Below are 23,202 nucleotides of genomic sequence, written 5' to 3'. Positions count from 1 at the left end.
TTCTACTGCCCTTGGTAATTTTATTTGCTTCTGGTCTTTATAAGGTCACGTGCTGACAGCCACTTTTCTCCAGGGAGTATTTCAGCTGAAACTTGGTATTCTGAATGTGTATAATGTATCTGAGTATTATACTCTTAGTCACAATAAAAACCAACAAAATGTCACAGCTGGTACATCTTTAATAGGCAAGAACATGGCTTCATTGTAGGAGGTACAATGAAATTTCTGCTCCATGCACATTTGTAATAAGAAAAGCTGACAGGATGTGAGAATTCCTAAAGAATAGGATGGTAAACAGCATAAAGGTTTTTGTAAAGCCTTTTACATAAATCAGTCGGTGAAAGCTATTTAAATACTGCTCAGGTCTGGCCATTTTATTGCAAAAATGAGATATCAGAGCTCATGGAGTATCATATTGCTGAATGAGGTGAAACATTCTGATATGAATAGGGATTGAATGAGTTGAGATTTTTCATTTAGAGATGAGACGGAAGTGAAATGAATGAGAGGATCCAAAACCTCAAGAAAGAAGTTAGATTCTTTTTCTTTTGACATAAAATAGGCTGCCTACTTTGCATACTTAAGAACTGAAAATTATGAAACAATTCAAGTAATTTTTTTAAAATATGTAATAGAAAGTGGCCACGGTAAGAGCCAAATAAAGTAAACAGAAAAAGAGATTGCATATTTTATGTATGCATCAAAAATCTCCAGAGCTATTATTGAGGGAAATGATGTGAGATTTCATGCCTTGTGGCTTGAGCCTGCCACCAGCAGACAGAAGGATGGGGACAGGCTGTGCTCCATCTGCCTATCAAGAATTTCTCATCCTTCTGCCTAATGAGTCTCTGACTGCTCACAGTCAGATCCTGCAGTGTCAGGACTGGGTGGTCTGATAGTGTATTGAAGTCCTTGAGAATGATTAAACAAGAAATCCTTAATGTGATGTGCAGCTCCTTTAATTGAGTGCTTAAATTTGTTCTCCTGTGGTATAAATTAATAAAGGAAATGTATATAAATTATTTATTATTTTTGAGTGGGTGTCAGGACAGTAAGCTTCTTCAGATAAACAGAAACAAACAATGATCTTAAACTTTCAGTGCAATAAATTCACTTACTGCTCTATTTAACCAAATATTAAACTCAGAAAAAATATTCTGAAATAAACAATGAACTTATTTGATCTATATTTTATGTCGCTGAGAAGTGAGCTTGGAGCTTGAATACAAGAACTTAATGAAGAGCTCATGAATCTCAGTTCCACCTCTGCTTTTTTAAATGAATCTTTTTTGAAGCAAATTGCTTTCTCTTTGGGCCTGTCTCCCCTTGGCTTGTACTTCTGAGGTTCAGAATCAGACATTGCTTTTCAATTTCAGTGTACCACAGTTCTTTTTTTAAAAAGCATCCTTTAAAGCTATTCTGATAGCTTTCTCCACAAAAGGATTAGATTGTGGATGATTGGGGTTCAAGGTAATGTGCACACATTTTTGCAATATACTTCAACTCAGAACAATTCCTATTGTGACACATTATTTATCATTAGTGCATCTGGTATGCCAGGTTCAGAATTTAATATGTTAAGCCTTTTGCATCCTTATATGTACAGGTAAAGATGAAGATTTTCATATTTTCTAGTAGTGTTGTTTCTATATAGTGGAAATAATCATTCCAACTCAATGCATGAATATTTCTGGTATAGATGAACATCTTAATATCTACATAGATCAGCAATTTCTTGATTTATCATAGGCATATATTATCATACTGTTTTCCTTTTTTTCCCAACTTTCATATCCATTAAATATTATTTACTAAAATGTCACCTACAGCAAGAAGTTCTCTCAGTTTTCTTAAAGGAATTATGGTTATAATTTATTTAAATGAGGTGTCAATATCTAGCATTATCTTTGACAAACTTCATCTTGTACTGTAGCACTGGCAGACAAAAGCACCTGTGATAGGAAAGTTTTCTTGGCCATGCTTACATCAGTCTCAGGTGTTTGTTCCACTTGTTGGCATCTACGTCTGAGCACTGCAGGGTCATTCCTAGGGACGTTTGTGATGCGTAATTGAGTTTCATGATGGAATGGTTTGTGTTGGAAGGGACCTTAAAGGTCATCTCATCCAACCTTGTTGCCACGGGCAGGGACACCTTCCATTAGACCAGACTGCGCAGGCCCTCATCCAACCCAGCTCTGAACCCTGCCAGGGATGGGGCATCATCCTTATCCTGTATTCTGTTGACAGCTTTCCAATACTATTCAAGATGTGATAGAATTGATTTTCTACCCTCATAGGCTTCTGTCTTACAGCCTAAGCTCTCATAATGAGCCTGAGCATTTGCTGTTTTCAGCCCTTGAACCAATATGCTCTTTCCCTGAAAAAAATACAAACCATATCTCCTCAAGATTCTCCTTTAAGTCAAGCTCCTATAAACCTACAGTGAGAATCATTTATCCACAGCCTAATCTGTGGTTACTTGTGTGGTGTGCAAGTATGTCTTCTCTTCAGATTGTTTCAGCTATTGCATTAAACTTCTCTGCTATGCTCAACTAATCAGAAAAAAACTCATTATGGCCACATAAGGTGCAAAAGCCTCTTCAATAAGGCCATGGTAAAATTTGATTATTTTTAATATAGTTCGGCTTCTGTTTCTCAAAAATATGGAAAGTCTTTCCAAAGGCAACAGATAGAGCTTAGAACTGGTTTTGTGTTTGTTTGGATTGAGCCCTTCACACTGGTTTTGCAAATTCCTTCTATTTGAGTCTGCAGATTCCTCTGGAGAGATTTTTCAAATTCTGTCCATTTTGTCTTCTCTTCCTTCCAGAACCTGCAGTTGGGTTTACTTGTGGTCTGAAATCCTGGAAATGTTCTCTCTTTTTGTCCCGGAGTTTGAATAAGGAATTACTCACGTCTCCTCTTCCCTTTGTTTGGAGCTCTTATTCCCAGTTCAATCTGATCTCCAGAATCAGGAATATCACACGTCCTCTAAAGCTGCATGTTTGTCTCAACAGTATAAAATCTGTTATAAATTATCCAACTTTTTCCTCCATGTTCTGTTATTAAATATATCTCAATAGCTTCATTTGTGTCAAGGAGCTCAATATTCGTGTTTGTGCTGCACATTCTGATAAATGACTTTTTTCTTCCTCAGTCATAGGCTGATGTACAAATCTAGTACATCTGTGACTGAAGTAATCCAAAGAAAATCTGCTTGTTCTTATCTGTGCTTGCCAAGCTCTCATTTTAACTTTTTTTCTGTTTCCTTCTGCTTCTCTGGAGAGCTCTAGTTGCTCAGGAGTTTTTATTGCATCTTTTCTTATAAACACTTGTCTTACACACATGGTTTAATTTCTGTCGGCCCAGAACAACAGTGCCAGGTTGTTGGGGTTGTACGTGTGCATGTGCATCATAGATTTTTGAATCTGAGTTTTGAATCTGAAAAAGCAGCTTATGCAGAAGAAAAAGGGTTTATGTATGGTTTTATACCATACACCAATTGGTCTGTGTCAGAATGTGTCAGGGATGTAATGTTGAAGACTGAGAAACTAGGAGGTCTAATTATCACTACAAAACTATAAAACAGTAAAGAGACCCTACTTGTGTTTTTCATTTAAAATTCTATGCATGGCTTCATGTAAATTGTTCATAGCATCAAGACTGAAGCTCTTACATAGAGAAATTTCAAGGAGAGGTCAATAGTAGAGAACAGATTTGTGGGAATTTTTGGGATGGAAAGTTTTTTTCCTGAAAAAAGTATTCATTAGGCAGGATCCAGATGATTCAGATGCTTACTGGCCTTAACACTTTGCAGGTTGAGCAGCACTTACCAATGCACTTATTCCCTTGCTTATCTTTCATTTAGTCATAAGCTGGGCAGCAGTTGGAGCCCAGCAGGTTTGGGTTTTGTTTTGTCACTTGCCAGGCTAATCAGCAGGCAGCTCATCCACTATATGATTCCTATTATCCTGCCAAAGAGAAACTAGGGGACTTCAGGGAATTGTGCATTCCACCTGCAAGAAAGGAGAGAATCCAAACATTAGATTCTGAACTTTTTGAATCATAGAAACCAAGAATGGTTTGGGTTGGAAGGGTACTTTAAAGATCAGTTCCAACCTCACTGGCATGGGCATAATAGCTTCCACTAGACCAGGTTTCACAGAGCCCCATCTAACCTGACCTTGAGCCATTCCAGGGATGGGGCAGCCACAGCTTCTCTTGGCAACCTGTTTCAGTTTCTCAGACACTAGACTCTCAGTAAAGAACTTCTTTCTTTTATCTAAGAATCACAGAATGTTCTGAGTTGGAAGGGACCCACAGGGATCATCGAGTCCAACTCTTGGATGGTCCATATGGGGTTGAATGCCCAGCCATGGTGTTACTAGCACTATGCTCTGACCAGCAGAACTCATCTCATCTAAACTTGCCCTCTGGCAGTTTAAAGCTATTCTCCCTTGTCCTATCCCTACATCCCTCTCCATTTTTCTTGTAGTCCCTTTAGGTACTGGAAGGTGCTATACGTTTTCCCCAGAGCTTTCTCTTCTTCAGCCTTAACAGCCTCAACTATCTCAGCCTGTCTCCACAGCAGAGGTGCTCCAGCCCTCTGATCATCTTTGTTGCCTCCTCAGAACTCACTCCAACAGCACTCCAAGTGGGTTTCACCAGAGTGCAATAGAGGGGCAGAATCTGGTCCCTCACCCTGCAGGCCACACTGCTTTGGATGCGGCCCAGGATGCGTTTGGGTCTCTGGGTTGTGAGTGCACAGTTCTGGGTCATGTTGAGCTTCTCATCAACCAGCATTCCCAAGTCCTTGTCCTCAGGTCTGCTCTCAATCCATTCTCTGCCCATTCTTTGTATTTTTCTTGGGCTCACTCTGACCCAGGTTCAGGACCCCTTCCCCCCTGGTCTTGTTGAACTTCATGAGGTTCACACAGGCTCACCTCCCAAGCCAGTCCAGGTCCCTCTGAATGGCATCCCTTCCCTCCAGTGAATGACCACATAGCACTGCTTGGTGTCATTGGCAAGTGTGCTGAGAGTGCCCTCAATCCCACTGTCCATGTCACCAACAAAGGTGTTAAACAGAGCCTGGTCCTAGTATGACCCCTGAGGATCACCACGCACGTTTCGGTTTTCTCTTACTCCCAGCACTATTCTGGTAATCAGATTTTTTTGGTGTCATATGTTGTGAGAAAACATTACATGTGATGATGGATTTCTCTTTTCCAGACAGCTTCATCTGTGATTGGCTCTATATTTGCGGTCTGTGTTTGGTAAAATATTTTGGAAACATCTGTAAAATACTATTTCAAATGTCTGGGTTTTGGCTCATTAAAGATGAATGCATGCGCCAAATTTAAACTGGAAAAAACCTCAAACAGTTTAGGACAGTGTAGATATGTTTGCAAAAATCAAGAAATATTTGCCTCTATTGGTTCCCAAAGAGACTCATGTGATTTTGTGGGGAATGCAAGCTTTTTTCACCTATTTCTTAACAAAACAATATCATGTGTGGTTGAATCATCTTGTTGAATACTTCCATTACATGGCAGGCTGCTAGCTGAGTTATGGACAGTCACTGACACAGCATTTAGAAGAAGCTGCTAAAGAAAAATCTCTTTTGAAATATGAACTGATGGCAACTTTCAGGCCATAGGTTCTAATAAATGAACAGTGTATGTGAAAGATCATGAACTGTTAATAATATCTTCTGCATAAACTTTGCTATTTTTCAGCTGAGCATGTTTCCAATGCTGTCAGTTTATATTTAACAAGAAATTTTGACAGCTTGTCTTTTAGATCACATTATTCTAGAAGAAACTTATTTATAATGAACACGATCTAAAATATTAAAGGTGTGATTACACCAGGAGTCTTGGAGATTTATATTTTGGATCATGTCTTAAGTAATGGCTAAAGAAAGAAATTAAATGTTATGGCATGCTCCTTTTGAAAAGAAACACATTTTCCTTGTCCTAGATAGGTCATTAAAGGGCCATGTTCTTTGCAGAATCAAGGTACGCATAAAACAAATTCAGATCTTCAGATGGAAGAGAAGTGACCATTCATTCCCTCAGTTAAGAACACAGTAATTTTTGGTTTTGCTTGAATTAATTCTGTCTTAGCTCCATTCCAGAGATTCTCAGATTTATGTGGCTGCTGCTGTAGCAGTGACACTTCCAGTTTAGTTTGGAAAAGCAGAATCTAATCTTAGTTAAATAATTGCTAGTTACAACTCCTTCCTGCCCAGTTCCCTTCAACACGTTGTGAATGCTCAGTTTTTCCTCTCCTGCTCCTCTACAGATGAGTTCTTTCATGTTAAGTGTACACAATGCTAAGAGGACTATTTACTTTTATTTTTAAATCCAAATAGAACAGCTTTGCAACCCTTTCACAAGTGGCAGGGCTGGCTGCATCCCGTGTGTGTACAAATGCAGTTCTGTGTGCTTTAGCCAAAGGGCACAATAGGAAGATTCTCTCTGTGGTTTTACCCAGACACTGCTGTCTTGTTGATACAGATCCCCAACACGATGGGTTTCCTTAGAGGGAAACAGGATTCTGCTGAAAGCACAAATCAAGACTCACTGATCTATTTTTATAAGTTTCAGCATCACAAGTCCTTTGTGTGGATATTGAATGTAGTTAGAAGGAGCTCCCATAATATTAAAATTTGTGTCTAAAGCCATAGTTTAGTTTGCTTCAGATAGCTGGAAATTTCTCAAGGATTTAATCTTATAAAAATGAGTTTATTAATAATATTGCAATTAAGTCATAAATGAGCTCTAATACAATAGGCTGTCTATGAAATGCAAAAGTTTTTTATATTCTTGTTATCTGTTTTGTCTGTCTCCTGTGGTGTAGGTCACAAGTATTCTTGTGGTGAGGGGTTGTGTTAGGATTTGCTTAAACCAGATCCCACCCTCTGCCTTTTATCAGTTTTAAATTTCTCACCATTAAGCCCCTCAAGCTACTCCCATCTCTTAGCAGGGTAAATTCATCATTTCATTAATCATTCAGCAACCTGACCTTGGTTATGGCTTCAGGCTGCCACACTGTTCTCCTGCTGCCCTTGACTGCTTCACCCTTCACTTTTTCAACCTGGTAATATTGTAGGGTGCTGAAGTGATTCCTCATAAGCATCAAAAGTCCCATTTTTGGTTGTAATAGAGCAATCTCTCCAGTTTGGCACCTCTGTCAAAGTTTCTCAGGGTTCTGACCTGAGCAGACAGCTATAGCTAGTGGAGATGAAGTGGTTACATCCTGCAGGTGTGTGCTCCTGGCCCTTGTATCTTCTGATGAATGCCCATGGGGCAGCAGAATGAGACCCATTCCTGGTGGGCAAACAAATGGAGCTGGCAGCTCCTTCAACTATTCTGTGCATTCCTTGATTCATAGCAGGGAGGGTGTTGGGGTTTTTGCAGGACTTTCTGTGCTTCATCTTCAGGCTTGAAAACTTACCAAGCAGCTCCTTTGCTTTTCTGTCACATCAGTCATGGCTCCTGAGCAGCCATGTGGGTTTTCCTGATGGATCTGTCAAGCTTGTTCCTATGACTTAGTGACTGGGATTATGTCACTCGGCATTTTGCTCACTACCATCCACTTTCAGCTGTGGCTTTTTTTGGGAAATAAATGGCTGAGAGTAGTGCAATATAATGTACTGCTTTCCATAATGTCCATTAGGTGTCTCCACATGCTGGTGGCTCGTGGGTACTTTAATTACATCTTCCCAATTAACAGCAGTGTGCTCTGCATGCACTCCTTGAATAGAGTCCTAGATTTCCATAGTGAATAAAATGCTGTCGCACTCATGCTTTCTGCGAGGAATTCTCATTACTGGAAGAACTCGCCTGCTCGCGGACCACTATTTGTCAGTTGCTGTGCCTGAGCCTTAATTAACGTTGCATTTTTAAGTAGATAATACATACAAAATGGTAATTCTTAGCCCATAACCACCTGGCACGTTGTTTCCTACCACTGTGCAGCTACTCTGTTTGCAATGCAGAATAGTAAGAGAAATTACAAGTAAATTTAATATACAGTCATAATGCTGTCTTTCAGCTTTCTTGTTTGCGGCCAAAGCCACTGCTGGATCCCTTGTTAGAGCACTAAGTTTTTTCCAGTTGTCTAACTTGTTCTGCCCTTGGTTTATAAATATGTCTATGGATTATTTGCTGCCTGGATCATTATCCTGCAATTTGACAGAGTCTCAAAGGGAGAAGTCAGCTCTTCTCAACACCAAGTGCAGGTTTTTCTGTGTACATGTGTGGTAATAGGAATAATCTCCATCTCCTCTCCTTCTTTCTCATTTTTGTGAAGACTTGGCCTTTTACCTTACTTATGGTGTTGACAAGAACCTGCGGGCCTCCTGGCAGCACCACATCTGCATGCTTCTAGCCTAAGCCACCTTTAAAGGATGGTTTAAAGTGACACGACCCATTTTTATTAATTGTGATAGACCTTTAAGGTGAAATGACAAGCCCCATCGCATCATAAACAGGCAAAGTAAACTCACACTGGGTCCTGTTACTAGAGCTTGCCCTTATAATCTTCCATGCAATTATGTGCCCAGCATACCTTTGTGACATCCCCTTTCTGAGACATCTCAGCACAAAAAGGATCGGTCTACCCCGGGTTTTTGGTCTTTTCTTACAACTTGGGAGAGAATATCTTATGTTTTTCCATGGGCCTTTGTATGTGTTTTACACCCCTTTCCCAACCCACTCTGTACTTCCAGGAAAAGTGAGGTGGTGTAGATATAGAAGATCTATCTTTGCCAGTGCCAACAAAATCTGGTATTACTTTTAAAATTTGTAACCTACACTTAGTGAATTTGATATCTGGACACAGGTTTGAAAATACTCTGTATTTTTTTCTGCCTTTGTAGAAATTTTCAATAATTTATTTTTCATAACTAGTATTTATTATCTTCTTACATTTGAGATATAATTTGAAATCTTTTCACTTAATTTTAAAAATGAAGTTCAATTACTGACATGATTTAAAATAATGAATTAAATTGTACTTTCTGACATGATTTATCATTCTAAAAACTGATAGAATATTATTATCTTGTTAGAACAATGCCTGGCTTTCTCATAGCAAGCATAGCAAAAGGAATAGAATACGGCAGCTCAGCCTATCATGTTTGATTTCTTCAAAGCATGATAGAACTACTAACAAATTGATTTTCACAACCTTAATGTGCACAGAATAAGTGTCTGTAACAGATCAAGTGAAATACCAAGGACAATAGAGTAGGTTAATGGCAGGATTATTGCCAATGCTCTGTTTCCCTGATATCTGTCTACTTTGGGTTTTTTAGGGACAAAAAGAATTGGTTTTGTATCAATATTTGCATTGTGCTAGAAATAATACTCAAAGAAAGTTCATTTTCTTCAAGGTTTTAGGAGTGTTTTTTCCTGTTCCACTCCACAATTTAAGATTGTTTTAACAGTAAAAAGAATTAGTAGCTGTCTTCTGTAGGTGTGCCTGTCCTAACTTTCTGTGTAGTTCTCACAGAAAACTGTAACTTCAGCTGTAACTTCTCTTCATCCATTCAGAAGTTGACTGCAAAAAATGTTTTGAAATAAAACTTTCCAAGTTAATTTTGTTCAACCATATTTAATGAGAAATTGATCTTTTCAGAAGGCTGGTTAACAATGCACGGTCTTTAAAAGATAATCATATATTACTGCAGAACTTTGGAAAGAGCAGACCTACCACACTGAAGTTGGTCCTAGATCATTATCTACTAACAGAGAAAACAAACCAATAAAACTATGAAAAATAATGCAAATCTGACACTAGACTTTTACCCAAGAACAAGTTTTGACTGCAGAGAAAGAAATTGCACAAAAATCTCTTGAATCCACTCTGATTTTCAGTATTGCCTTCTTACATGAAGGATGCTCAGATTGGGATGTAGTTCCAGGGCACATACCTTTAGGAGTTAACACATGCTCAGTCTCAGCTCCCAATGTCAGGAACAGATGTTGAGTCAACACAGGTGGCAGAGGGACTGGTGTGAGGCTGTAACTGAGGTGTTCCCAGAGACAGCCCTGATTCAGCCAGAGGTGTTCCCTGATTCACCGTTTATCCTCCCTGTAAGTCAGGAGTGTCCTGTCACGTTACCTATGTTCTTATCCCCAGCAAGGCCCAGCTTTCTGGAAGCCCTGTGCCATGCCTGCCGACCCTCTGGCTTTAGCACACAGCAGTGCAATCTCTGCTGCTCCAGATGGCAGCAGCTGTGATATCCAACCTGAACTTTGCAGCAGATGTGACAAACTTACCTCCAGAACACATCTCAATTCACAGCTAGGCTGGATAAGAGTCCCTAAAGTTTGCATTATGTGTTTAACTTTCCAGCTGCTTTAGTATCAGGAAGTTGACAGTTTTGACCTTGTCTGTCCCCCCACCCAAAGCCAGCTTGATTCAGCATTTTTGTGTTTAAGGGGGTTGGTCTGAGCTCCTGCTCTGCCTTGAATTAAGGTGGGGTCTTCCTCTGTCAGCAGATCACCGTTATATGGAGCTGTACTAATTTTCCCTTTGTCTTGTGTGATAGAACGCTGGAGCATATGATATGCCAATTCCTTGGCTGTAGGTCACTTTCTTCATTAGCATTTATGCCATGCCCTTTGATTAGCATGTCCCTTTCTGCTCCCTTGGGGTTTGCTGTCAGACATTTTTAAAGATGCTGCAGTAAAACTTTATAAATTATTTATCTTGAAAAAAAAGTTGTTAATAAGCACAGTACTATGCTTATAACTGATTTTCTTGTGGTAAAGATTAAAACTTGGTATAAAGAATGGTGAACTTGGGAATATAATTTTTTGTAAAACATTTCATCCTTAAGGGGGCTGAGAGCCTTTCTTTGGGACACATCACAGTATTATTGCTGTAGAATAATCACTGAAAAAAGATTTGCAAATTATATTTGCAAATATATTTTGCCCCTGTTCACAGCAGACCAGTTGGATGCATGATCTTTAAAGGTCCCTTCCAACCCAAACCATTCCATGATTCTGTGATTTATGAATAAATACATGAGTCTCTAATGAATGGCAATCTAAATTAGTGAAGTGAAAAAGATTTTGTACTGAGTCCATAAACATTAAAAAGAGATTCCTGGGGCTCCTGACATTCAAGGACTTTTGTAACAGATACAAGATTTTTTTTATCCTTCCAATGGCGACCAGCAAATGTCTGTGAATTTACATGAAACCTCCTATCTGTTACTAAAACCATGGGAACATAAAGTGAAGCAAATTGAAGCATGACCAAGGAAGTCTTTTGATGTTCATGGAAACCTGCAATACAAGGTTAGACCAATTAAGGCAGTGGCTGTAAATGTGAAGTGTAGACAACTAAAGTCACAATCATTCCAGTGAAAGGGCTCGTTTACAGTATAATTTATTATAAGAGAGTAGCAATATTAAGGGTTACACCAGACATTGTGGCAAATATGTTCAAGGGTCACAAGACAGAGTTTATGAAGGTACAACCTGTAATAATTTAAACTTGTATAGAAGCATTCATTATAAGTGTTTAACAAACATTAATTAATTAAGCTGTGTAACACCACGCTGTGAGCCTATGGGTAAGTCAAAGCATTTGTATCTCAATTTTACAGAAGGTTAAGCTGAAGTGCAGAGAGATATATTTGCCTGAGGTCACATATCAAGTCAGTGGAAAAACTGCAAATAGAATCTGCAATCTGAAGTTCTCATTTCCCTGTTTTTGCCACTTACACTTTCTACTAGTAAAATGAAAGGGAATAAAGAGACAACTGAAGTGGTGAGAGTTGGAATATAGTTAACCCAGTTTTTTATAAATGATCTTGGCTTTTTTTCACTCACAGCTTAGGCATGTATGAAAGGGGTAGGTTGCTTTTAAATTGATTTGAACTTTGGCTTCTGGGTAGGAAACCAGGTGCACCAGGAGCGCGGCGTGGAGGGGAGGTGGAGATGAAGGTTGCAGCCTCGTAGCCACATGTTTGACTTTACAAAGCACGTCATCAAAAATGAGGAATGAGTTGTCACTTAGTGACTCTCAGGTTACCTGGGATTGTGTGTGTTGGTATCAGAGCAAAACTGGTTATTGAGCACAGAAGGTGATGCTTTGCTGAAAGGCAGAGCCTTGGGCTGAGCAGATGTGTATCCTTCCACTAAAAGGAGACTGTGCGGTGTTTGCAGAGAAAGGGAAAGAGAGATGCAGAGGGAGAGATGTTCCCAGATGGGACCTTGAAGAAGAAAGATTAAAGAAGGTAAAGAGTTGCTCTGGCAGGTCAAAGAATGGTGAAGAAAGGTTGAGTTTTAGTGTTTTGTTTTAGCTTGATATTTAAAGTGATGTTCAAAAGGGGTTATGTATGAAGATGCTTCTTTATAAAATGAAGAAAAATAAGAAAAAGGACAGGAAGCAATTACTGTTAATTCTTTATAGAGTGCCATGGAGTTTTCCTGAAAATGCTCTTACATTGCCTTGGGAAAATGTGTCTGAAATTTCACTCTGGTTTTTAGCAAACTGGGTGCCTCTGGAAGATATCTGAAGGGAGTAGACCCTGGCTGGGTTGCTGAATGTCTGCAGCTATCCCAAAGCCTGCAGGTCCCATGACTTGTGCTCCAAGCACTGTGTCTTCCATTGACGCTGTCTACTCTCAAGCTATTAATGTGCTACAACAGTGGACAAGCCTATATAAAACTAATCTGATCTAGTATTACAGAATTATATACCTTTTCCTGGTTCTGGTCTGGTATACCAGCATTTCCCTCAATACTGAGAAATTGGCTGGCAGCTGGGTCCTTTCCAAGATTCAAAAAGAAAGGTGAGGGACTCAGATGTTTTTTCTCTCTGACTCTTGCCTCAGATGAAAATACACCTGCCCTTTTGATTGGGCATTTTACAGTCAGATTTTGTCAATTTTTCCTAATTATCCCTATTTGAAAGAAGACTGTCTTGAACATTTTAGCAACAAACAAAATCACGCAAGTAAATTATATAACTGAACAGTTTTCCAGTATTGAACTCAGTTGTTTAAGCACATATTGGAACCATTGAGAGGAAAGTCTGTTCATGACTGCTGTGACAAATCATGGGGCTGTGGGATCCTCTGACAGGATCAGAAATGCACAGTAATAGCTGTTAACTGCTGCACAGAAATTAGGGAAAATCTCTCCAAATAGTGGCTTTGAATCCAACTCCCCAAACAATGAATAAAGCCTCATTCTGAAGGCGTATTATTATTGTTGTCAAGCAGTGGAACAGGCTACCCAGGGAAGAGGTTGAATCACCATCCCTGGAGGTATTTACAAGATATGTAGATGTGGCACTCGGAGACATGGTTTGGTGGTGGACTTGGCAGTGCTGGGTTAGCAATTGGACTTGTTGCCTTAAAGGTCTTTTCCAGCCTTAATATTTCAATGTTTCCATGATTCTAGACTACATGCAGAGGATGTAGCACTACAGTGCTAAAAAGATTTGAAAGTTTCTCTTTAAGCTTGTAGGAAAAGAATTTCATACAAACCACCATTTTTCAAAGAAAACTGTCATTTTCTGAAAGCTCTGTTCTGAAACACAGGAAACCTTGCCTTGACCTCTTAGTATTTCCTTAGCTGTCGCCTTTGAACAGTTGCTAAAATTATCTGCGCTTTCTGTTGATAGAGTTTTCCATGAGAAAATATCCTGGAACAGGTTCAAGTATCAGCCTGGTTGTGTGGAGGTACAAAGCAGCCAGTGTGTGCCTGCAATCCTGTTCTGACTCTCGCAAATTGTGTGTAGATCCACAAGCTCTAGATCACCTGGTTAAAAGGAAACCTTGGCGTAGGATTTGGGGCCTGCTGCTCTGCTCTCCTGCAGCTTAAGCTTCAGAAACAGAGTGAGAAGGTGTGAGTGCAATATTTGCTAAATCTACAGTGGCCACTTCTGTTTTTCTGTGCTTTATCAAACCTGTCTCATGGGTTTTTGTTTTGTTCTGTTGAAAACACTGTTATCAACCGTACTTATAAACCATAACATATTGTCAGTGGTGGATGCTTAAATTCATAGAATCATAGAAATATTTGGGTTGGAATGGACCTTTACAGACCATCTAGACCACCCCCCACAATAATCTGGGACATCTTCCACCAGATCAGCTTGCTCAGAGCCCCATCCAACCTTACCTTGAGTGCTTCCAGGATGGGGCACCTACCAGCTCTCTGGGCAACCTATGCCAGTCTCTCATCACCCTCACTGTAAAAAGCTTCTTTGTTATATCTAGTCTAAATTGGTCCTCCTTCAGATTAAAACCATTCTTCCTTGTGCCATCACAACAGACCCTATCAAGCTGTTAATCCTCACTTTTCTTATAAGCCCCTCTCTCCTCATCCATTAAGCCCCTTTTCTCATATTAGCCCCTTTCTCCTCATGCATTGTTACTCATTTGTCAGTCCTGCTTATTGTGGTGTGATACATTTTCTTTGACTCTCAGTCCAGAGTGAAGTTCTTATTTATGAATAAATGGCTAGAATGTGTAGGCAGAACTGTTGTAATACACTCAATATCATCACTGAAAGGCTTAAATACTGAGTTTACTCTCTGATTGCTTTCTAGTTTTCATGTAACATGAACATCGCTCACATAGCAAGGGTTGCAGCAATTGTTTTGTCTTCTCTGTGCATAGCTGTCTGAGTTTAATATTTTTTTCTCCCCGGATATTGGATAGCTGCCCTTGAGATGCATATTCCTAGCTGAGACTTTTTGGAGAGCTCTGGTTGTATTTTGGATATATTGTAATAAACAATAATGTTGCTAATGTACTGCAAAGCCAGAAATACTCAAAGTATGTTTCTATTTCATATATTCAAATAACTATTGGGCATCAGTTATTAACTATTTAGTTATTTACTACAGCCTGTAGAGTGTTTCAGAATTTTTTTTTTGATGAAAAGATGTAATTTTGCTCTGATACGTACCTGCTTAGTAATGGTTCCTGCCTCCAAGAGTTTACAATTTAGATGTACAAGGGATCATAGGATCATTGGATAATTCAGTTTGGAAGAGATCTCAAAATTATCTAGGCCAGATAAAAGGGATTTGCTGAAGCTCAGGAATCAAGACAGGTTAATAACAGAACCATATTTCTTGCTGCCTACTTTGGTACATGTTCTACCAGGGTATGCTGCTTTTAATAGATTTAGGAGCATTCATCAGCTGTAGGGAATTGGCAGAAGACTGCTTCCCTGGCTTGCACTGCACTGTTTCACTGCCTGCATGGAATAGAGGACTTTTTTTCTCCTGCAGTAACTCTTGCTGTTGGGTTAGCATCTATGTTTCTCGTGCACCAAAGGCTTGTATCTGAAAACCTTGCAAGCAGGGCTGCTAAATTTCATTTTGACTTGAAATATCTTTGTGTTACCTCTGCCAACTGAAAAAAATAAGCCTTGAGTTTTTCCTTTGTTGGTTGAATCTGACTCCACCTTTATTAGTGCAGACCCAAGGCAAATACATTGGAGCCAGGGGATGAGATGCAGCTGAAATGGGCAAGGTGTTTTTGACTGCTGCTGCACTGAGGGATGCTAATGGGGGCAGGTTGGAGCTCTCCAGGGCTGTGAAGCTATGAGCCAGCTTGATAGCTGGAGCTCTGCCATTTCTCATGTGGGTCAGTGCCACAAGCCTGCTTTAGTTGAAAAGTCACCCCGTTTCATGGTAGGTTTTGACTTCTCTTGCTTTTTATCTTCCCTCTCTTAAAATGGCAATTTTACTCAATATGGAAACATTTTGCTTGAAAAAAACCCACCCAACATAATTGCATTGGGTGAAGCATGTTATTTAACCTCTCTTTGGACTGCTTCCATCAGCAGGGCCGCTAAAGCTCTTTACTGGCAGGCTGGTACAATCTATGATCAGTTCCCTGATACTTGTGCTGCCTGAATGAGTTTTCCGTCTTGAACAACATCCTGCACAATTCGCCTTACTCCTACCTAATAATTCAGACCAGATGGCTGAAGCTGACCCAGCATAATCTACTCCCCAGGATATAAATGATGCCATTTAGACATACACTGTAATGTTCCCTTAGTTAAAAAAAAGATTTACAACAGGAGCCTGCAACAACTGACTTCATTTTGATCTGCAGCGTTCTGCCAGACAGTAGTCATTTGTGCTGGGTTACACAACATTAAAAGGTACATATCAGACACTATCCTATACATAGACAAAAAGACTGTCCCAAATTTCCCAGAAAGGGAACAGCTTGTGTTTGCATGTTGCCTTAGAACCCCATTCCACCTTGTCCCTGAATGCCCTGGAAAAACAGATGGGACTTACACTGCAGAGCAAGTCAGGGCACTGGCACAGTATAGGAAAAAAGAATTCTATGGTTTTGGACCTCTAGAAAGAGGAGGAAAAAAACCCAAGCAAACGCTTTCTTTTTATTCTACAGAATATTTGTTCCAGTTCCCAGTTTGGTTCTATAGAAATATGATACACAGAGAGCTCATTCCTTGGGTAATGGGATTCTACGTTGTTAATGCTATTACAGTTAATTGCAAAATTGTGCAGCTGTCTGCAGAAACAACAGACAACTTATGCAGACACTAGAATTTTGATGCCATTGCTAAATCCTCTCAAGACATAAAGTGAAGGGGGGTGGTAGCAAATCTTACTGCATTGCTATGTACAGACGAAGGTAACAGCTTTTGGAATAGCTGTCAGCACAGTGGAGGTCAAAAAATGCTGTAGGGGTAGGTGTCTGCAAATTCAGTGGATTTCGGATAAGGTTTGATGCATGGAATAGTTTGCACTGCTCTTTTACAAGTGGCCACATGTACTGTGAAGTCGCTGGGGAAGCAGCATTTGCTGACACATGCAGTACAACTTCAGGCTAAGCGATGTACAAGATTATCCTTTTAAGCTTAATTGTTTTTGTTGTATAAAATATAGATGGTATCAGAAAGCCTGACATTGTCTTGTTTGTTACTGGAATAGAGACTTTTCTTCCCCTTCCTTTTTTAAATGTAAAAGAGGTGCAAGAGATTTTTATCTCCACTTTTGCCCTAGTTACCTTCCCTGTGTTCTGAATCCTGAGTTTGGTATCTTGAAAATCTATCCAGGGACAGGTTGGATGGGGCTTTACAGAACTTGGTTTAGGGAAAGGTGTCCCTGCCCATGGCAGGGGCGTTGAGACTGGGTTATCTTTAAGATCCCTCCCAACCTATATAATTCTGTGATTCCACCCTCCCTGCATAGCTGCATTGTAAACCTGCACAAGCTCAAGCTGAGCCATTTTGCACTTGTTATGATCTTGTTATGTTTATAAAGGAGATGCTTCTTCCCAAATTAAGGTGTAAATGAGACCATATGCTGAAGTCAATAGTACAGATTTAATTTAACATTAAATGTGAGGTAAGAGAGAGAGAGAAATAGGAAAGAAAGAGAGAGATTAAGTAGAAAGATATCACCACCCAATGGATCCTGTGGCATTCCACTAGTCCTTCAGCCTGGTGCTGGGGGGTCCCCAAGTCATTCTTCTGTGGTATCACATCTGTACTGTCCAAGTTCTGGGTATCCACAGGGTGTAGGTGCCATTGCCATAACCTGGGATGACAGGTATGTGAGCAGTTTTTCCTTTCTCACAGTTTGCCATGGTGGGATTTCTTTGGATGCTAACCAAACCTTCAACTCTGTTAGTCCTGGAACAAGCTCCTTCCTACTCTGCCATCTGTGCTTATCTCATGTTCTGTTGTGGTGGCTTATTTTATAGCAAGTTCCTTTTGTGACCTTGACAGTGTTTGGAGGCAGGATGCTGCATTCTGTAAGACCTTACAGCACTTTATTACCTTGGAAAACCAATCTTTTGATGTTCTCACTCCCTAACCCTTTGTATCAGTTTGGTACATGGAAGGTGCAGCTCCAGGTCAGCTGGTATTAAAGAGAGAGACTGGGATAATCCCAGTTGCTTGGTGCACTAGGATGTGTGTGCCTTGATGGCTACATTTCTGAATGTCCATGAAAGTACTGGGATGCATTTGGGACCTGCCAGTGCTTCTCTGTGTAGGTGGAAATCATACAGATGCCAAAGCTATCTCATGTACTGCATCCAGCCTTGGGGCTACCAGCTGAGTATGCTGATTCACACAAGCGAAGACACCAAGGACACCAAGATGCATAAGTGGGAACAAATGCTGATCACCTTCCCCTTCTGACCTTAAATCATACCAGTGAATTTCTTGAATAAAGGAGAAAGCTTCTAAGAGTTAGAGATTCTTGCCTTGTTCCCAGCACACTGAGGAATTGTTCTCAATTTTCTTGTGCAGCTGTATCTGCCCTTCCCGAAAAAGAAGGTTTTTAAAAATGGAATCGTGTTGTCTCAAATCCACTGGTGATTCTGAAGCCACTGTAAGTGGGTTATTGATTACAAAGGGCTGAAAGCATCTGGTGTGCTCATGTGTGAGCCTCTGCATTTTGACCCTGCTGGTTTGCTTCTCTTTGAGGCCATGGGCAATTTTCTCAGCCAACACTATATGGTTCTTAATGTTTGTTTTGCTTTGAAATGAAAGGAAATATGAAAGTGCATGTTGTTATTATTCTCTTCCTTTAATCTTTGCTCAGAAGTTAGTCCTCTCAGACCTTTAATCATCCGTCTTTGTATAAATTTCCCTCAATTTTATTCTATCTGGTGCTCAACTGCTTACAGATGAATGAGGAATTGTATTGCTTTATCTCATTTTTCCCCTCATTAGAATGCTGGCAAAAGCCCGTGGTCACAAAAGACAGACAGTAGTTTAGGCCTTTTTTTGCCTTTTTGTATTATTTAACCCCTTTGCTATCAGAGCTCTATAGTGGATATCACAAATGAATGTTGTCATGAATATAAATTGGAAGAGAAATTGCACTGGAATAATGGTTTCAGGCTGCAGCACCAACCACTAAAAAGTTAGAAAACGGCAGAGTTTAGGCAGCCTTTTCAGGTCTGTCTGCTCATACATTTTCTACCTTTTTTGCAGCTGCTGTCTGAAAGGTCATTCTTTTAAGTGAGTAAGACGTTGTGTCTTCTTCAGCACTTATTCTTTTTCTAAACTATTTTTTTTAAAATTTTCTTTAAAAACAAGTGAGGTTAGAGTGAGAACAAATCTGGGTGTTAATTTTTTTTTAAACAATAGTAAAAAAATTCAGGGCCTCAAACTGAGACATATCTCCAGCTTTAGTAATAGACAGTGCTTTCTGACATATCTATAAAGGTTACACCCTGCTCACACCTGAGGAGTAGGGAAGGAGAAGTGGGGACTCTTAGAACTTTCCTTCAGAGAGCAAATGCAGCCAGCTATGGTATGCTTGTCCATGGGCAATTCCAAAATGCTACTGAAATAAAATAAGTCACAGTATCTTTAGAAGTACTTTGTACTAGAATATATATATATATATATGTACATATATAAAATTTATTGTCTGCAATTTATCTTTATATAGCAAAACTGACAAAATATTCTGGCTAGGCTAAAGGGAGAGCAAGTAGAATTGACTAAATAAAGTAAGTAATCTCTTAAGAGGTAAATGAACAAATTCTGTTAGACAGAAAATCCAGTGAGATTCACTGACACTTTAAACAAACATGAATTAATCGCTTAACAAAATGTTTGGAGCAATAGAGAGATTCAAAATGAAGATGTGCTTTGTGCTCACAAAGTTCATCCATAGTACTATTGCCTTTTCTACATGAAATTTGGACTTGTTTTCATGGGATAGAATATGGAGCCAGGAGATACTAGGTACAGATTTAATTTGTGTAAGAAATGCCCCATCCCCAGATGTGTCAAGGGCAGGCTGGATGGGGCTTGATGGAACCTGGTCTAGTGGAAGGTTTCCACTGTCCATGGCACGGGAAGTAGGACTAGGTGGTCTTTAAGGTCCATTCCAACCAAAGACATTATATGATTTCTGTTTTCTAAGATTTTAGACTTTTTGTTGAATTATTTTTCTGTAAACCCTCACTAGGAGACAGACTGTATTTTGCTCATTTTACATAACAATTACCATGCCCCTATGACTTCTCTTTATGACTCTGACTCCAATCTTGATTCTACAGCTGCTCACTCCCATTCTATCCTCAGTAGTATTCAACACTTTTCCCCTCCTAGTATGATTGTGCCTCTCGTGTAGCGGAGATTACTTGATAGAGCAGGCTTTACTCAGAGCAAATTAGAAAACCTATTTTTTGCAAACCTTGTCTGACTGCAAGTTTCTGGCTGCCCTTGTTCCACAGAAATGGCAATTTCAGCTTATGGAATTACAAAGCAGCCAGCTAAGTGAATCCTCTGTGCTTTCTTCTGTGACCGCATAAGTACTAAAGTGCTTTTCTCTGCGCACCAGTGATCATTATTCCAGCAAAAGCAACCCGTGGCCTCCTCAGAATAGATAAAGACTTGTACAAAGAGACTGAGGTTTTAATATTTATTTTGCACATGTGCATACACATGCAAATGTGGCTCACACATCATTTTTAATGAAAACACTACGGCAAGATAGGCTTTAAAGTTAGGGCGGAAGCACCGTTCTACTGTTCCTTGACTGAATACTGTCAACCCAATTAATACCCTGATAGTGTCAGTGATGCCAGCTGAATGCTGCTGCCAGAGGGCAATTTCTAGCTTATTTCTGCAAACTATTTTTCTAGAGATAATTACTTATTAGCCTGATATATTTTACTTGCTGTTGCAATACAAATTGACCTGGCATTGAACCATATATTGCAACTGCTTCAATTGTTCTAGGAGCATTCAAACCAACTGTAAAAAGTACCCTGTATTGAGAATGGAGAAACTTTTTCTCATTGCAACTGTCCTTTAGCTTTTTCTTTTAAAAACAGGTTTTAATTTTAATGTGGAATTACACGTTCGTAGTAACATGAAATATAAATTTTTACAATATATGTGTGAAATAAAAGTTAGTATGGCAAGGTGGGGATAAGCCTCTTTTCCCAGGTAATCAGCAACAGGACACAGAGAAATGGCCTCAAGTTGTGCCAAGGCAGTTTCAGGTTGGATATGAGGAAAAATTTATTCACTGGAAGGGTTCAAGCAGGCGGAACAGGAAAGTGGTGCAGTAACTATCCCTGGAGGTGTTCAGGAAATGAGTAGATGTGGCACTACACGATATGGTTTAGTGGGCGTGGCGGCATTTAGTTGAAGGTTGGGCTGTTTTATCTTTGATTATTTTCAAACCTTAATGATTCTGATTCTTTTTTCCCATTGTACGTGACAAATAGAATACATAATAAGCTGGAAAGCTGTAAAAGGAGTTAGAAGGAAAGTTCAACATTAGCTGTTCCTAAAGAGAGGGAAGAGAGACTTCTGATATCCAGCCAGAGACTGAATGTGAGGACAAGCACAAACCCTATAAAAAGCTTTTCCTTTGAGGTCCCAAGCAGTATCCAGGTAGATCCAATCTTTCTTTCTTATCCAGGAGAAGGTCCACTGTTAATAAATCAAATAATGTGAAGTTTATTTCTTCTTTGTTAAGTCAATTATCTCCACTAGACACTTTGACACCTTTTGTGTTTGACTATCTGACTGCAAACTTCTTGCCCAAGGAAGGGAGCACTTTCCCCCCCCCCCTTGTTAAGTCATTATGTTCACAGGTTTCAATGAAATTGTTTTCACTGCTGGATCTTGAATATCTGATCATACATCATAGAAATAAATGTGATAGAAACATCTGAACAGGATATTTTAAGACCTAGCTTGTTGCTTATTCTTGGTTGAAACCAAACATTAGCCAGCCACTTCTGAATGGCAGCAGACTGAAGTGGTGAATCCACAAAGTCTTCCTTCAAGCTGTGTACCCCACTTGAAAAAAATGCCAAATGCACCTGCAGATAGGGCTGAGAGTGATTCCGGTGTCTTGGATGGATGTCAACAAGTTTCTCTTAAGGTATTTTACATTTGCAAATTTCTAGGATACTGGTTAAAGCAATCTGTGACTTCTCCCTGTAAAAGGGTCTGTTCTGTCTATATTCTTCAGGTGTACCTGTAACATGTTCTTTGAATCTCTTCTTATAATATTATTCCTTTACATTTTTTTTTCCTACAGACCTCTTTTAAATGAGAATATGACTCAAGAATCTCATAGAAATTTTAGAGAATATGTCTATAATTTTTTTCTTAACTCTTATATATTGGTGCTTTCTACTAAAAATGTCGTACGTGTTTATCATTATGATGATAATGTGTAAGTATGTATCAAAGGAAAACACCAGGGAGTCAAAGCCAATATGGCAAATAATGTCTTTTACTTGTTCCTCTTTACAAACAGATATTCAAGAAGTTTTATGAAGTGACACTGCTAAATTCCCAGAAAAGCTATGAGCAAAAAATAGAAGAAGCAAATCAAGTTGCAGAGAAATGGGAGAAGACAACATCTGCTACAGATCATGAAAATCTGCAGAAGAAACAGGAGGTAATTTAACAGATTAAGAATTAAAATATATGTAATGAGTGAGATGTCTCAAACCTGAGGAAAGCCATGCAATGGTGTATAAGACTGGAAGGATGGGTAAATTAATTAGATTAGGGTGTGGAGGATATATGTACATACAGTCTTATCCCTCTGACCTTGATTATATCGCAAACTTCTTTATCCTTTCAATTGCAATCTGTCAAAGGGAAAGTAGAAAACTTTCATTTTCCCATCCTTGGTGTACTTTATCTGATACTTGGTGTCTGTGATTGCCCCCCAAAAGAGAATATATTTTTTCTACTTGCTGATGATTGCTGAGGTTATTAATATTCCTGTGATTATGTCCTTTGTAAAAGCTTTAATATGACTTTTCGCATTTCTGCAACTGACATTGGGCTGAACTTTTCCACAGTCCGTGTTCACCAAATAGATCAACCAAAATAGTCTCTGCATGAGGAACAGATACATAGAAGAAGGTTACACACCTTTGCTTTTTTCCTGTAGCCAGTGGAAGCATTCAAAACCTTTCTTTGTCACCCCCAGCTCTAATCTGCTTTTGCCAGCTTCCAGATTATTATTAAATATATTAGAAATCTAAACTACTTGCCTCCACCCACATTTGTACTTCAAAGATGAAAACAAACCCCACAGAATTCATTGCTGTGTTCTTAAACAGTGAAACAGAAATAGGGTGGGCATGGACTGCAAACTGCAAATCTCCAGACCAGAATCAAAGATGAGGGAAATGTATAGATATTTTCATTGTTGTCATGGGAA

General features: G+C 39.4%; 1 protein-coding gene across 1 annotated transcript in view; it reads left to right on the top strand.

Moving 5' to 3' along the window:
• The window catches only part of DLG2 (discs large MAGUK scaffold protein 2), an 890,387-nt gene that overhangs the window by 10,396 nt on the left and 856,789 nt on the right, over window positions 1-23,202 (top strand). Inside the window, exon 2 of the mRNA XM_030950072.1 lies at window positions 22,282-22,425. The gene's annotated coding sequence lies outside the window, so the exon portion shown is untranslated. The remainder of the gene's footprint in view (window positions 1-22,281; window positions 22,426-23,202) is intronic.

This window comes from Camarhynchus parvulus, chromosome 1, assembly GCF_901933205.1.
Source record: "Camarhynchus parvulus chromosome 1, STF_HiC, whole genome shotgun sequence".
In the NCBI taxonomy this organism is placed as follows: domain Eukaryota; kingdom Metazoa; phylum Chordata; class Aves; order Passeriformes; family Thraupidae; genus Camarhynchus; species Camarhynchus parvulus.
This window is presented reverse-complemented; position numbering and strand designations above follow the sequence as displayed.